The following is a 17,296-nucleotide window of genomic DNA, read 5'->3' as shown; positions in this document are numbered from 1 at the left end:
CTTTCCACTTAATTTTCAGTTGTTTAAGTGAGAGAAGTTTGCAAAAACTGTACATTTGAATCACGTCTTTTATTATGAAAATTTGAAAATGCAAAAAGCTGCATCGGCAGGTCCCAGTTAGAAAAAAACCCTGAAATTTGAATCGTCAAGAACATTGCAATCACTGCCTCGATGTCTGTTTCAAATATGAATTTTAAACTATCTTCAGTTTTCTTACAAATGTTGTCTCTTATACTTGTTATTGATTAGAAGTGTAATGTGTCTTGTGTTTCACCCCCTAAAGAGTAGAGGTGGGGGAAAAAATCGATACTGCGTAGTATCGCGATATTTTGTTTGCTAATAATGTATCGATACAGGGACAGCAGATATCGATATTTTGTTCCAAAAACTTCCAGTCCACCAGATGGTGCGGTTGAGCTTTTTCTCTAGTGAGGTCAGCAGAGGTTAGGTCAGCACATGGGAAAATAGATCAAACAAAGATGGAGGAAGAAAAAGAGATCAGGAAAGCGCCATCTGCGTTTAAATCAAATGTCTGGACGTACTTTGGATTTTTTAACAAGGATGGAACAAATGAGATGGATATGACACACGGGATTTGCAAGGTGTGTCGTATGAAAATAAAGTACTCTGGGAATACTACGAACATGAGGGCCCATCTTACACGGCACCATCCAAAAATAGCATTAACCGCGGATGGGAAAGCTAGCTCTGAATCAGCTCCACTGAAAAATCAACCAACGCTGGACACTCTTAGCTTAGCAAAGCTATCTCCCAATTCAGAGCGAGCTAAGAAAATAACACAATCTATCACGTACTTCATTATACTTCATCTGCAAAGACCTGCGTCCTTACAACATTGTGGAAAACGAGGGCTTTTCTTATATGATCAAGACGCTGGAACCCAGGTATGTGATACCATCACGACGTTTTTTCGCGGACACAGCCGTACCCAATCTCTACATAGATGTGAAGCGTAAAGTTGAGGAAAGTTTGAGCACAGCAGAAAGGGTTGCATTAACTTGCGACGCATGGACCTCGCGGGCTGTGGATTCATAACAGCTCATTATCTCACAGCAGACTGGCAACTGCTGTCTTACGTTCTCCAAACTCGAACATTACATGAAAGTCACACCGGAGCGAACATTGCAAATCTCCTGCAAAATGCAGCACAGGAATGGGGGATTGCCGACAAAAATCTGGTGGTTGTCACCGACAATGCTTCTAATATGACAATTGCCACTCAGCTAGCGGGATACCTGCATGTGAAGTGTTTCGCCCATACGCTCAATCTGGCATCACAACGAGCCTTAAACCTGCCTGCAGTAGCCAGGGTCTTGGGAAGAGTGCGGCGCATAACTGGGTTTTTCAATAGAAGCACAGTGGCAAACCACGCTCTGGAGCAAAAACAGAAAATGTTACAGCTCCCGACTCACAAGCTCAAGACCGACGTCTGCACGAGATGGAACAGTGCTTATGACATGCTCCAGCGTTTCCTTGAACAACAACCTGCGATTTTTGCAGCGCTGCTGTCTCCCGAAGTCAGAAAGAGTAGCACAGATATCTTTACTCTAAACGAGACGGATATTGGGAACACTGAAGAAATTGTCCGGGCCTTGAAGTCAATGCAAGTCGCGACTACTGTGATGTCTGAGGAAAAGAATCCTACTCTGTCTCTCGTAGCACCGCTGCTAGCACAGCTGTTGCACGACACCCAAGACAACATTGGTGACACAGCGCTGGTCAGAAACATCAAGCAAAGTATCAGTCAAGATCTTAAGAAGAGATATGCCAGCACAGTCGAGAGGAACACCCTCTACACAGCATCAGCTCTCGACCCACGCTTTAAAACCCTGCCGTTCCTGTCACTGGAGGAAAGACAGGAAACCTATGCCAGAGTGGTTGCTGAGGCTATAACCCTTCAGGTAAGCAAACATTCTGGTGTTATAATTTAAATAACTTACTTACAATATTAGTAGATCGGTGATATTTTTGTCATATTGGTAATATTCTATTTAACAATTAAATACATTAATTATAATTTGCTAACATATTACTGCATACTAAAAGATATGAAATATTTATTTTCTCCCTCTCTCTGTATGTGTGTGGGTTTTCTACAGGAAGAAAAGAGGCAGCAGCCCATCTGTGAGCCAGAAGCCCATGAACATCATGAGAAACCTGACGAGACTGAACAAAATCCCAGACCCCCTCTCATACCAGCCAAGATGAGGAAGTCTTGTGGGTTAACAGACTTGCTTGGTCAGACTTATGGTGATGTTAGAGCCCCACCAAAATCATTATCTGCCACAGCTGAGGAGGAGGTGAAAAGATACCAGGAGGTCACGTCACTGGCACTCACAGAAGACCCACTAAGCTGGTGGAAATCCCATGAGGAAGTCTATCCTTTCCTGGCCACACTGGCAAAAAGATACCTTTGTATCCCAGGTACTAGTGTCTCGGCTGAAAGAGTCTTCTCAACCGCTGGAGACATCGTCACAGCAAAACGGAGCACTCTGACTTCAGAGCATGTTGATCAGCTCCTTTTTCTGAGCAAGAATGCTGACATTGCTTCACTGTCCAAATGTGTTTAACTTTTTAGGGCAGCAACAAACAGGACAGTTTACTTATTTTAATTTAAGAAATGTTTTATTTTATTTAAATTTAAAACTTTTTTATTTAATGTAAAATTATATTTTGTTTTAAGCTATAATTGTACCAGATAGTTACGTTCAGTTAAGTTGGTTACTAGACTGTTATACAAACCGTTCACTTTGTCAGCAATAAAACTGACTGACATGAGAGAAAGACTGAGTGTGAGACTTTATTATTAGATCAAATGAATATTGATAAAGTTTACCTTTATGGACAAAATCTGCAGTAGAAAAAATATGTGATAAATCACAAAATATCGTATTGCAATACCCAGAATATTGCAAATATATATATATATATATTAAAAAAAATCGCAATAATATCGTATCGTGAGTTAAGTATTGTGATAATATCGTATCGTGGGGTGTATGGTGATTCCCACCTCTACTAAAGAGTCAAATGAATGTGCCACAAGAAGCATTTTTGGTAACCTTTGAGTATTTCTTACCAAAACAATGTATGCACATCTTTATTTTTGCATTCAGCAAACCTGAGAGCATTTTCCTCCCCTCAAATTACTTTTAGTTTTTTAAGTATTTACAATTGTCCATTGTTTATCTCCTGTCTTCTCCAGAGTTCTTAAGGTCTTTGAATACTAGCTGCCTGAGGTGGTGCTTCATATTTTCTGAGAGTTTCTCTTCTTTTTATGCGAGATCCTAACCATTACAGAGTAGAAGCTCTTACATGAAACCTAATGAAGGCTCTAGAGAGGTTTTCCTCGGTCACATCATACTCTGGGTGAGCTCCTCTGTGCAGTTCGCCATCATATACCTAGTGTGCAGTTCCCTGTATCATCTTGAAGAACAATATGAAAAAGTTGTTTTCCATGCTTTTTACTCTACACTGCCAGGCTTGCATACAGGAAAGACTGAGATGGTGGATGCGGATGAAACAGACACTATTTTGTTGCATTGCATGACTGTGTTTTTTTCTGTATATTTTTTAGAGTTTGTCATAATGATTACTTTGTTACTGTTAGATGTACAAAATAGCAGCAACTGGCACTTTCAGAAAATCTGTGGTGATGAAACCACTATCCCAGGATTTCACCAAATGCTAAAAACAGAACTGATGTAATGTGAACAAGCTTAAGAGGAGTGTAATGAACTTTCACAGGAAACAAGCCCATTCACTGGTAATCTAATACTTTTATGGAATGGACATTTGGATTGCTGGGACATACAAATACAGTGCATCTGGAAAGTATTCACAAAGTTTCACTTGTTCCCCATTTTGTCAAGCTTCCAGCCTTATTTAAAAAATTGATTGAATTCATTTATGACATCAAAATTCTACACATGATACAAAAATATTTTCTTTAAATTCTTGCTATTTTTTTACACAATAAAAAACATTATAAAATATACATAAGTATTCATAGCCTGTGCTCAATACTTTGTTGAAACACCTTTTACTATTACAGCCTCAAGTCTCGAATATGATGCTGCAAGCTTGGAACTATTTTGGGGCAATTTCCCCCATTCTTTTTTGTAGAACCTCTTGACTTCCATTAGGTTGGATAGGGAACATTGGTGCAGAGTCGTTTTCAGATCTCTCCAGAGATATTCAGTCCACTCAGGAACATCACAGATTGGTCTTAAAACTACTCCTTTCACCCCAGTCTGAGATCTAGAAAGGTCTGGAGTAAGTTATCATCAAGTATGTCTTTGTACATTGCTGCATTCATCTTTCCCTCGACTCTGACTAGTATCCTAGTGCTGCTGCTGCCAAAAAAGATCCCCCGAGCATGATGCTGCCACCACCATGCTTCACTGTATAGGTGGTACTGGCCAGGTAATGAGCAGTGCCTTTTCTCCAGACATGACACTTTGCATTCAGGGCAAAGAGTTCAATCTTTCATTAGACCAGAGAATTTTGTTTGTAACGGTCTATGAGTCCTTCAGGTGCATTTTGGCAAACTCCAGATGGGCTGTCATGGGCTTCTTAATGAGGAGTGGCTTCAGTCTGGCCACTCTACTAAACAGGCCTGATTGGTGGAGTGCTGCAGAAATGGTTGTCTTTCTGGAACGTTCTGCTCTCTCCACAGGGCAATGCTGGAGCTCTGTCAGAATGAGCTTGGTCACCTCCCTCACTCAGGCCCTTTCACTCTATTCACATAGATTAGCTGGGCACCCAACTCTAGGAAGAGTCCTGGTGGTTCCAAATGTCTTACATTTAAAAATGATGGAAGCCACTGTGGTCATTGGGACCTGCAGTGTTGCAAACGTTTTTCTGTACCTTTCTGTAGATATTTGCCTCTATACAATCCTGTCTTGGAAGTCTGCAATTCCTTGGAACTTTTGGCTTGGATTGCTCTCTAACATGACCTGTAACTATGGGGCCTTATGTAGACTCATATGAACATCTGACAGATGATCAGTGATCAATATGATGCACTTGAGCCCAGTTTTGGGTATCATGCACTCAAAAAAATGAATGAGGTGGATTGTTCAGTGTATATTAATTATTTATTTTCATTTTACTTAAAATATATGTTTTTGTTAAGTTAACATATGTTTTTCTAATCAAGTCTACGTAATTGTGTCTATTATTCAACGTACATAATACTAATGTGTTACTTGATCGCATAACATTTAAGTTAAGTCAATTAGGATCGATATACCTTGTATATCCACAAGGTGGCAGTAATGCAAAAACAGTTGTAATGAAACCGCGCAGAACAAGAAGGTTTCACGGCTTGTGCCTGCTCATGCGCAAGACTTCAAATTTAACTGAAAAAGGCTGTTTTGGCGCCAAGCTGCTGTTTCTTTGAGAGGTAAGACCACTTTTTTCTTTGACTATGTTGTGTAGTATCTATATGTCCAGCATGGTTATATTTTGCGTTTGTCTTACAAGACATGTTATATCGTTTGCGTGTGCTTGTTTTACATTAGTTTTACTGGGTCCTGGACATGCTTATTTTGTGGACTGTGTAAGAAACATTTTTATTGTTTTTTGTTTTATTAAGGGATTAGCTACAGGGGTTCATGGGGTTATTCTTTCAAGGGGTTATTTTTCCATTTGCTTTCTTGGGATTCCTTTTCTGTAATCCGAGAGTCGGAAATATCGAATAGGATAGCAAGGATAGCATAAAGTGACATTTAAAATCCAAAAAGTCAAGGGCGAAAGCCACTGTGACACCATTGTTCTGCTCTATCAGTAATCTGTATTATGTAAAAATGGTCTGTAAATACAGCATGTTTCCTAGCGGAGTTATACATATCAATGTAGTTATAAATTACAGTTTGTGAAAGTACACACTTAATTTTTTTAATAAAATTATTCAAGACATATGAGTGGACAGACAATGGAGGTCGACAGACCTGGTGATAATTGCTTCTATAGAAAGTTAGCACATGGCAGTGTCAATCTCTTGCTTTTCTTCTGAGTAGTATTTTATTTAGTTGTAATTCAAACAATAATTTGCTTCTTGAAATTAAGGAATTAATTATTTTTTTTCTTTATAAATCTCAGATCCTGCCTTTACCTGCTCCCTCCTATACTGATGTGGTGTATGTGGTACTGCTGAGCTTGTATGTGGTATGTGAACTGTTATACTTTTAAAAACAAAACTGTTTTATAAGTTAAGTTTTCTTTTGTGACCCATCCCATGCCCCTGTTATTTCTTCTCCACATCTGAACCATGGTAAAGGTTGCAGTTCAAGGGCCTGAGGCATGAAATTCTTTTCAGATCAGCTGTGATCAATATTTTTTGGAACTTGATAAATAACAATAAAAGCTGTAATGGCTCCATTAGCATTTTGTGTAAATGTTTGTGTTAAAATTATAGCTTTAATGAGGTCTTACTACATTAGTTTTAGTTTGTATATGTGTACATATAGTATGTATATTTACAGTACAGTATGTTGTGTTTGTTGACATATTTTCAGGTGGAAGCAGAATATGTGAGGATTACTACTGCTGCACATGTTCCAAGGCTTTTTACACAACTTGACCAATACACTGACCAGCTCATAAAAGTCTTCAAGAAAAAAGGAGGCGTTGCAGGGAAGAAAATTAGACAAACTTTGGCCCCAGCCACACAGGTGCGTTATTCTGTTGGTAGCAAAATATTATGGCTAATAAGATCATTTTCAAATTTAAACAGCTAGTGTATGGTAGCTGCACAGTGCACTTACATTTATATTAAGCAAGACAAAGTTTGGTACTCAAAACGTTGGAAAATTTAAATTACCTAAACATATGTAAAATCTGATCCCTTGATTTAGGTTAAACCAGAAGTGAATGTTTTTATGTTATGTTTTGAATGCAAAAAAGATGATGTATTAGTTTGTCTTTACCTCCATTATGGACATATATAATGTGGTGGAAACCCTGCCCAACAGGTTAACTATTCATGTCCATGTGATGATTAGTTGGTCTTGTGTACATGTCTATCTGTGCAGTGGCTATGTCATTCATTTTGCGTATAATGTGAGTTTCTGTCATCCTAAAGTATATCTGTTTTCTCTTCCTGTATCTCTGCCACTCTCTACAGAAGGAAACCATTGAAAAGGGGAGGGAGTGTGTCCTCAGGGCACTACCTTTTTACCTGAATGAAGACCCAAGCATCCTCTTCAAAGAATAATTGGTTGGTAATTTTAGTTTAGTTTTTTATCTGTATTAAACCAAATTTTGAATAACTAATGTTGTTGCATGTTGTAATGTTGTTGTTGTTGTAATTTGCATGGAACCTGTTTAAATGTTTTGGGAAATCTTCTTGTATACCCAAACTATTTATATTTATCGTTGAATCTGTAGTCTGAAATAGTGGCGCACTGGGGTGCATGTTCCTAATATTGTGTTTACGTCATTAAAGGGTAGCTTTGGCCCTTTTTCTTTCTTTTTTTAAAACTGGATGCCATTTTTCTATGTTTTTGTGTCTAAGCTACAGCTGTTCAGAGGGAGCTGGAACAAATTACCCTTGCTATCTTTACCATCGAAAGAGCTGATGCCAGCACTCCTCCAGCCGATGTGGGTGTAAGCGCCAGACGTCTGCTTTATATTTTTATTTACGATTGAGTTCATGTTTGTTTTATAATTCATAGATTCATTACATAAGTCATCTTTTCAGGATTAATAAATGTGAAAATATATGTGTTTACATAAAGTAATTTTAAGTCACTGTTTTGGGATTGGAACCTAAAAGGGGGTACCTCTCACTTTAATTATGTAAGTGCAATAGTAGCATGAAACCCTGTGTGAGAGGGAAGGGGAGGAGCATGGACAGAGAGGTTAGGAGTCTCACGGTTTTCTGACCGTGTGCACAGCTAGTTCTGGATAACTGCTATTTTTTGGAACTTTCATGCTTTTTAGGAAGGAGTTCATTGTTACATCTTCCGTTTGTAATAAATAAACAGTCTTCAAATCATAATGCAACTGGAAGCATTTCTTTTGGAAACCAGGAACACGCGTCAGCCATAGACTCTTCTTTTTTGAACTTGGTTTATTGGAAATTACCCTACAGTGGGTATAACCATCTAGTGTGTCCTGCATGACCTGGAAGACCTGGCCTCTGCATGTGCACTCTTAATGGGTGGGATATATGCACTGAATCTCAGTTAACCTCAAGACTGAAAGCTAAGAGACAATCAAAAGTATTGAGATTTAAAGGATTTAATTGAGAGATGATACTGCACCAGAAATGTTGAAGGGTGGTGTGTATATTAGCGTTCAAGGCATATTGTTATGAGGTGGAAATATGTTCATATTCAGTTTGTGTTACATTGTGTGCATTGTAAAGGTAATTGCAATACATACTAAAATTAAGGGTAAGTTAGGAGGTTGATCTGATATCCTCGTGTTGGTGTTGTTCCCAGATCATCATACTAAATGTTGTTCCAGGATCAACATTGCAAGTGACCAATCAGAATGTTGTGACGTCATACTTTTGCGACTTCGGGAAAAACCGGCGTAAAACAAAAAACTGTACTTAAGCTGCGTGAAACCGCCTCTGTCCGCCGATCAACTGACCCTAACCCTAACCGTAACCCTTTAATAAACAGTAAGCAGAATTGATATTGTCCTTGCAACATTGGAATTTCATAAATGCACGAATGGCTTGGAATAGAATAACGTCACAACAATGTGATTGGTCACTTGCAATGTTGAACCTGGAACAACATTTTCATGATGGTCTGGGAACAACACCAACACGAGGATATCAGATCATCCAAGTTGGGAATGCAGGATGAATGTATATTTTGTGGACTTTTAAAGACGAACAATTGTTTCCATGTTAAAATGTTTCCATCTGAAGTTTTTTGCCCAAACACTGGTAAAATAAATGTTGACAGTGGCGAGTGTTAAATGGTTACTGCTGTGCTGTTGCAAAAAAACTGAACGCTGACAAGCTGTTTTATTGTTAGACCATAATGTTGGCATGTTTTGTTAAAGTTTTATTTGGGATGGTGATGTAATTTTCTTTGATTGCTAATATCAGTGGACTATTTATTATTGTTGTTGTTGTTGTTGTTGTTGTTGTTGTTGTTGTTGTTGTTGTTGTTGTTGTTGTTGTTGTTGTTGTTGTTGTTGTTGTTGTTGTTGTTGTTGTTGTTGTTGTTGTTGTTGTTGTTGTTGTTGTTGTTGTTGTTACATAATTTTTTTTTTTTTTAATTGTGGCTGTTGAGGTGGACACTTCACTTTGCATTGTTAAAGGAAAGCACTTCATTGGCATTGTGTTACTGGACTGACCCTAAGAAATCATTGCAAATAGCAACTTTGCTATCCATTTTAGACACTAAAAGAAAAAAAACACTCACAGACCTTACTAGCATCACATGTGCATAACTCAAGTGTCATCTTATCAATGTGTTATGTGATCTTCAATGCGTTTTTTTTCCTTCTATTTCTGGTAGATACAGACATTTAATTTAAAGTCTTGATGTTGCATCTGTCTACATACTGTTAATTACTAACCCTAATGAGCTGTTGTGTTTTATTTTGGACTGGGTTTACACAAATGCTCACTGAATGTGTTGGCAATAAAATAAATTTAAAAAAATAAGTTGGATGTACTTAATTCATTTGTGTGGAACCTGTTGACAAAATAGATTTATGTAAAACTAATTAATAAAGCACAAGGTGGCTGAAAATATAATATTTGAATTAATCTAACTTAAATTTAACATTTTACTGCCACAAATAAGAAATGTGTTGAAGTAACTAATCTAAACTATCTAACCTGAAAATATATCATCTATGTTCATACAACATAACTTGATTTAGTTAGTCTTAAATATGTCTTGTTAATCTTAAGTAGTTTTTTTAAATTAGATGAACTAAAGATTTTTGCTTTAAACTAACATAATTCAATTTCGTGGAACCTGTTGACAAAATAATTTTAATTAAAGTCAACGTTTCATTTTTTTGAGTGTGACAAAGGTAGTGAATACTTATGTACATGTTTTTAATTTTAAGAAATTTGCAAGCTTTCCAAACATTTTTTTGTTATTCTGGCATATTGTGTGAAGAGTTCTGAAGTGATCCATTTTAGAATAAGACTGTAGCAGACTCCAGAAGCACTGTACCTGTTTATTTATCTTAAGAACCTGCCTTAGTGGAAAAAATGTATAAGAATGGCCAAAGTGGCCATTATCTGCCAAGGAGACGGTGCCATAGACAGTTAAAAATCATTTTGTATCACTGTGCTGGCATTAGTTCTTAATTTGTGTTTGTGCAGTAGTTTGCTGGGAAGCAGAAATAATCACAGAGAGGGATAAAAAGCAAGAGACTGAATAAACTAATTATGAATGTCAGCGCTGTCCTTGTGTGCCCCTTGGACACAGTGGAAACACTGGGGAGAAGAGCGTCATTGCTAAGCAGTCATCTCTCTTTAATAACACTCACTACCCTATCTATGATGCAGTGGGTGTTCCGAAAAGCCCCTTCAGTGACAGGCTCATGAAACCATAATCTACAAATCTATGTTCTGTGCCTTTGTTGGTGCATTGATATGTATTTTGGAATAGCATGAGACTATAGTAATTTAATTCCCCCTCATCGTGTAGTGATATAAAAGTGAACAGGCAGAGAGAAATGCATCACTACACTCTCACATTATTGATGTAGTGTGTGTCTGTAAGTGCACAAGAACACACTTTTGACTACCTTAAACTGAAACCAATGAAGTAATCACTGACTAAACATATTTTATGTGTATATGCACGTGCATTGTATTATTGCCTACACATTTTTCCTGTTATTTCCACAACTGTCATAATAATAGGTACGCCTCTGTAATCCTGCTTTTATTTTACTTGAACATTAACTGCTGGGAGTTTGGGAGTCAAGATATGCTGTTGCAAAGCAATAAAGTAAGTCATCTGTCTTAAAGGGTACAATAGCTAGATATAGTATTTATTAAGTTTGAGATTCTGATTCAACCAAAGGGATTTTGCTTGACTGAAATATCATTAAAAAACATTAAAGGAAGACTGATTACCCTCCAGCAAATGCGTGAATAAGGATCACCGAGCATTGTCTTTGAGATGTAGCAGCATGTGCAGTGTTTTCATTCCTTTCTTTTCATAATTATTTTAAAGGAACCGCCAACTTCAAAGGCGTCGTTGTCAGAAGATGCCTCTCCCTACTGTTGTGTTTCCAGTCCCATACCCAAACATTTCTTCAACACAAATGGAATTAAATTAATTGCAAAGGAGACTGGCAGCAGGGAGGAAGTGACTCAGGTAAGAAAAGTCTCACATTAATATGGAACAGATCATTTACATACGAGGACTGACTTGCACAGAGAGAAGTTATCCTGAAGTTCAGTAACTTTACACTATAATTTATACATGTTCTTGTATGCATGCACATTTCCCTGGATATATATCTTTGTCTTCTTTGTCGCATTAAAACTATTGTGTTGCTGTAATCTGATTACTTTTTTACTATTGCAAAATAGTAATTAGATTACTGTTACTTTCCCATAAGCAGGCTGCATTACTGCATTACTAAACCATTATTTGGTTTGTGAGGGTGTCTCGTGACAATGACGTAAGCATGTGCAACAGCAACAGACGCATGTAGATCAACAATGGATAATATGGAGTGCTGGGACGGGAATGTAAAATTCACAGAGAAACCCCCGGATCCCCCCACTGACATGAACGCTTTGGCACCAGGCAAACCTCCGACGGCTCCACTTCTGCTAAACAGGTGAAAACAGATTTAAGAGTGACAGGACTTAGTGCAGCTAAATCTTTGATTTTAGTTATTTTTTGCTGTGTTTTACTTTCATCTATTTGAAAGAGTGAGTGTAAACACAAAAAATAATTATAGTTTATATTCTGGAATATTCAGAAAATAGGTTTAAATGTTAAACAAATTACTTCAAGTCAAAGTCTGTTGCATATAATTTCATTTTTGCTTGATGCAATGTGCATAAAATTAAAAGATTGAAATTAATAAAACAAGTTTTAAAAAGAGATTCAGTTTTATATGATGGATGATGCAGAAAAAATAGAATTGGGCTGAAAGGTCTATTACTTTATTAACATATTCAGGTTGTGTATCATGTTTTTAAAAAGTAACTAAGTTATAAAGTAACTAATTACTTTTGAAAATAAGTAATCAGTGAAGTAACTGGATTACTTTCTTGGAGAAGTAATTAGTAACTTATTACTATTTTCAAGTAACTTGACCAACACTGGTGCCAGTTACTTAAACTCATCCACCTTAACTACCTCTGTCTCACCAGTCTAGTTGCTTCACTCTCACATACACACACGTATTTTGTCTTGCTTCTACTGAATTTCATTCTTCGTCTCTCCCAAGCATACCCCCACCTCTCCAGGCTATCTTAGACCCGCTCCCTACTCTCACTACAGATCATAGTATCATCTGCAAACATCATAGTTAACAGAGACTCGTGCTTAACCTCATCTATTAATCTGTCCATCACCACTGCAAACAAGAAGGGACTCCACTAAAGGGCTCGATTAAAGATGCAGTTGCTTCTATTCACAAAACCACATGATCGGCCTTATATATCGACAATAAATCCAAAATGTTTGGGGTTTTTTTCCTGCTTTATTCATCAAACCTTTATTTTTTTGTGATTTAATGGTTTTCTAGATTGCACACATTTCATCTGATTGATTATTTAGCTACAACGCTATTATCTTTTGACAATAACCTTTAAAAAGGGCAGTGTGATATTACTTTAAGTGTCCCACACTCCCTATATTTTTTTACTTTTTCCTTTTAACCACTAATGCACCACACACATACAGTGTCTCATAGCCTCCCTTCTCTGTATGTGCATGCTGTCTTGCAATTTAATGAATGGAAATAGTCTCTTACTACACTTAGTGCTGTGCCATGTGGCAGCCACAACAAAGCGATCACAAACCACAAGGGCGAAAATAAATTGCTAGAGGAAGGGGAAAAAAACGCCATTTCTAGAATAGTGGGAGATATTGCCTCCTGTGCACCATCCTATGCTATGATACGTTACAGGCACATGTAAGATAGTGTGATTGTTACATAGTTCTTATTCTCTAACAAAAGTAAGATGAAGGTCAGAGGCATGTCCAAAGTCAAAGGCAACTGAATCAATATCTGAAGCTGTGCATTTTTCCATTTATTATATTTTCTTATTATTAGTTTAGAATATATTTAGCACTCTAGAGCTATGAATCTGTGATTAATAATTTTACCCCTTTTGCAAGCTGTTAATAGAGTTCCTCACTTTTTAATCATTTTACTGTCACAACAAGTCATGCTGCTAATTTTTATATCAACCGTCCACCCACTACCACCACTGATAAATCCCTTCTTTCAGTTTTAAAATAGGGTTTATCTGTTATTCTGTGGTTATGGCGAATAGAGAAAGGGGAAATAAATGTGCTCATTACTGGGAAACACTACTGTTCCACATGCACCTGAAAAAAATCCACAGAAGTAAAAAATTGGAGGTAATGTCTTATAAATATACCATCCACATAGCTAGTCGATTTCATGCAACTTATTTGATGTGATTAAACAGCTGCGATGTTTTTAAATGTGTCAAATTAAATTATGTGTTATTGTAAAACGGTCTCCAATACTAATACTGTTTTAATACTGTCATTATATCACCTGAATATTCTCTGTGAATTAAATTTAATGAAACATACAGCAGGTATCAAGTTTGGTTTAATTCTCTTCATATGTGACCCTAACCCTCTAACAACTATTTAAAACAAAAATGGGTTAAAGTGGGGTTTAGTATTTGAAATTACTTGCCATTTTAAAAAAAGACTACTCAATTTATGCTCACTTCTTTTTACTTATTATCTGGGTAGATGAAACATGAACACAACATGAACTGAAACATTTACATTTGCTTCATGAGCACATCACACAGATGAGAAGGAAAAGGGATTTGGTAAAGGTTTAAGTGGGTCATTGGATGTCTGTATTTTCTTATTACTGAGCACTGACTGCACCATCACTGGAAGCGAAGCCAGACTGCAGGATGTGAAAAATGAACCAATTCATTAGTAATATTATTATTACATGTATTAACCTACCAATGTTCCAGCACCTTCAGTAACCCACTTTAACCCTTGCGTTTAAAGCAAAAGAATAATAGGGTCATGCTCTGGTTACCATGAACATTGGGATAACTGCTTATGCTGAGTCCCATATTAAAAAGCAGAAAATAAGTTCTAATTTTTTCTTATTTGTGGTTTATCACTTGCTGAACTCCACTGCAGTTAATACCAGGTTTTTTAGGTGCGCCTTGTTTGTGCCACCTTGGACCCCTTGCCTCAGAACTACCTTCAAACATGCCTCAGAGATTGTGGTCCATATTAACATGATAGCATGATTGTTGCTAATCTGTTGGATCAGTGCAGAGAATCTACTATCACCATCCCAAAGGTGCTCTAGAACTGGTGACTGTAGAGGCCATATGAGTAACGAGAACTTGTAATTTCAAGAAACCAATTTGAGATCATTTGAGCTTTGTGACATGGTGGGTTATCCTGCTTGAAGGGATGAACATAGCAAGCAGCAATACTATTCTTGTGATGTAGCCAACTTCCGTCAAGGTTTGATGTGTTGTTCCTTCAGAGATGCTCTTCTGTAGACTCTAGTTGGTAATGAGTGGTTATTCAAGTGTCTGTTGTCTTCTTATCAGCTCAAAGCAGTCTGGCCATTCTCCTCTGACCTCTAGCAGCAACTGCCACTCAATCAATAGTTTAGATTTTTCAGCCCATTCTTTGTAAACCCTTTGTAAATACTTAGATACTGATACTTAGAAATACTCAGAAAACCCGTCTGGCATCATCCAATGTTGCATCTGGGGTATGATGGAAGTCCCAAAGAGCCACAGAAAGAACTTCTCAATAAAGAATGGATGTTGTATTTATTATTCAACAGATTTACAAACACACCAGTATGAAATAATCTTGGGGTGAGCTAAGGCCAAAATAACAAACAAATGGAGCTGCCTACCAATGCAAACTGAGATAACCTACAGAGAAGAAACAAATGTGTTACCTCCCCATGATGATATAAACAAGAGAAAAAAGTCAAACTTCACAAGTTAGAGCAAACACTAGTGTAGCTGGTTTGATGATGGGGAAAATAAAATGAAATATGCAGTGTGATAGGCTGAATAGATATTTGCATCAACAAAGAGTTGATGCAAATATCAACAAAGCTAACATATATCTACAGGGTTATAAATGATGAATCGTGATTAAAACACACATTACCTTACATATTTTCCCCCTCACAAAACCGATCGATGCTCTGCTTCTTTTCTTTTTGCCTCAGTGCAGTACTTGTTTTGGTTCTTTTTCTAACTTCGCTCAGTGTTTCACTATGGGAATTGCCTCGGCGTGACCAACTAAGGAAGTTCCAATGACACCACGTCTGTCTATGACAGACCTGTCGAGCCACGCTCAGGGCTCCACCCCCACATTCTAACATGGCCGACCAGTCCCTCCTAACTCATTCTTGCTTTTGTCCTGTGAGAAACTACTTTGAGCTCCCTCAGCGCATCCGGGCTAACTTGATTAGCTGCTTAACAGTTCTCAGGTGTCCCGTGTAGGAGTATGTCACCAAACACAGTTTTTCTGGTTCCAGTTTGGATCATGCTGAGTAAGTCCTACGAAAGAAGTGTACTTATAGCTACATTGTGGAACAGCAATCGCATCAGGCGAGCCGTTCCAGCGGTTCCTGGTTTTAGTTATCGAGGTGGTGGACGTTGTGTAACTCGGGCTAACGCGTTATGGCGAGCTGTTCTTTCAGTGTCCGGCTAGCATTAACTTGTTAGCAGGCCACAAACCATTTTAGTGTCTCGTTAGCTTGTAGTCGACCAAGGGTTCAGTTAGCATTAAGTTGCTAACAATATTGGCTAGTGGAGTGCAGCTAACGTGTCACGACGAGCTGACTCCCGTGGTGACTAGCTCGGATTTAACCCCCGCTGCTAGTCCTAGCTACGTACAGGCTAACGTGTCGCGACGAGCCTGGTGTAGCCTAGTCTCACGCCTTTCCTCTAACCATGTCTTTGGCTCCTACTCCTGCCAAATGGTCGGAACCGAAGGCCAAAGAGGCTGTATCCCGCCCGTGCCTCACATCATGCGGTCATCTCGGGCAGGGAACCTCATCCAAAGTGCGTCTTCTGTATGGGTGCCAAGCATGCTCAGGCTTCACTGGCGAACCCTCAGGGATGCCCACACTGCATGTTGATGCCAGAGAAAGTCCTGGAAAGGAGGCTGAGAGTAGCAGTAACGAACAGTCAGGACATCTGCCTGTCGGCCGCTACTGCTACAAGTGATATCCGTCATCCGCGAGCCTCCACAAGCTGGGCGGACATGAAAGAAGAGTCCCCGCTCATGCCCCCATCGTTCAAAGACCTCCTCGATCAAAACGTGGGTGAGCCGGGTGGCGAGGACACGGAGGGCGATGCCAACTCTGACCTCCTCGAACTAGAGGACATGGATGAGGAGGAGGATGACTCTACCTTTCCTCCCCAGCAGTCCAGGCCACCAAGTGGGGCTGAAGTTGCACCCCCGGTGGACAGCAATTTGTACGAGGTCTGCAAACGGGCTGCTACCAAGCTAGGCATGCCATGGCCAGCCGCCCAGGATGCCAAAGGGGCAGAACGGGACCTGTATGACAGCAAGAGGCTCCCACCAGCCTTGCCACCATTGAAACAGCTTCTGCCAGCAGTCCCGGCCTTCGTGAAAGAAATTAGTCACTATTGGTCAAGCCCTTTTAAAAGCAAGATTCTGACCAAGGGCTGCTCTAAGCTTGAGATCCAGGGGATGGGTGAACTGGGGATGATCGAACCCCCAGCTGTCAGTGGCGTATCACCTTCACCCTAACTGCAGGGCAATCTCAGCTTCTTCTAGCATTTCTTTGCCCAGCAAGATGGATCGCCTCACGGCATCTATTTATCAAAGGATGTACAAATATGCTGCACTGCTCTGGAAGACATGGGCTGTCAGCTTGACTCAGGTTCCCCAAACCCAGCCCTCTGGGATTAAATCTGTGTGGTTAATGATCTCATTCTTCGATCCTCCAGGGGAGCAGTCCAAGGGTGTGGCCATGTTATGTCCCTTGCAGTCTCGGGTGAGAGAGCCTTGTGGCTAAACCTGTCAAGCTTAGGTGATGCTCAGAAGGCTGAGGTCATGGATGCAGCCTG

The 17,296-nt window shown here is 38.9% G+C and overlaps 2 long non-coding RNA genes and 2 pseudogenes across 6 annotated transcripts; 2 read left to right on the top strand and 2 right to left on the bottom strand.

Annotated features, from left to right (window-relative positions):
• Positions 1-4,264: 4,264 nt before the first annotated feature.
• LOC146668040 (uncharacterized) lies at positions 4,265-4,976 on the bottom strand (annotated as a pseudogene).
• Positions 4,977-5,092: 116 nt separating this feature from the next.
• On the top strand, positions 5,093-9,658 carry LOC146668038 (uncharacterized). Of its 5 annotated transcripts, XR_014912110.1 has the most exons (6): positions 5,093-5,428; positions 6,127-6,192; positions 6,543-6,698; positions 7,151-7,243; positions 7,541-9,140; positions 9,282-9,658. It is a non-coding gene; the product is annotated as an uncharacterized LOC146668038 (long non-coding RNA). The 5 variants fall into 5 exon arrangements; XR_014912109.1 differs by having other exon boundaries at positions 5,100-5,428; positions 7,541-9,658; XR_014912111.1 differs by lacking the exon at positions 5,093-5,428 and adding an exon at positions 5,444-5,584 and having other exon boundaries at positions 7,541-9,658.
• Positions 6,547-8,270, bottom strand: LOC146668039 (uncharacterized). The gene is made up of 2 exons (XR_014912114.1): positions 8,152-8,270; positions 6,547-7,650 (listed from the first exon to the last, which is right to left on the bottom strand). It is a non-coding gene; the product is annotated as an uncharacterized LOC146668039 (long non-coding RNA).
• Positions 9,659-16,150: 6,492 nt separating the features above from the next.
• LOC146668037 (uncharacterized) lies at positions 16,151-16,976 on the top strand (annotated as a pseudogene).
• Positions 16,977-17,296: the final 320 nt, after the last annotated feature.

This window comes from Rhamphochromis longiceps, linkage group LG6 (genome assembly GCF_057381845.1).
Source record: "Rhamphochromis longiceps isolate RC_006_pf linkage group LG6, R_longiceps_female_GT1.1, whole genome shotgun sequence".
Lineage (NCBI taxonomy): Eukaryota > Metazoa > Chordata > Actinopteri > Cichliformes > Cichlidae > Rhamphochromis > Rhamphochromis longiceps.
Note: the sequence above shows the minus strand (reverse complement) of the source record. Positions and strands in the feature narration are given on the sequence as shown.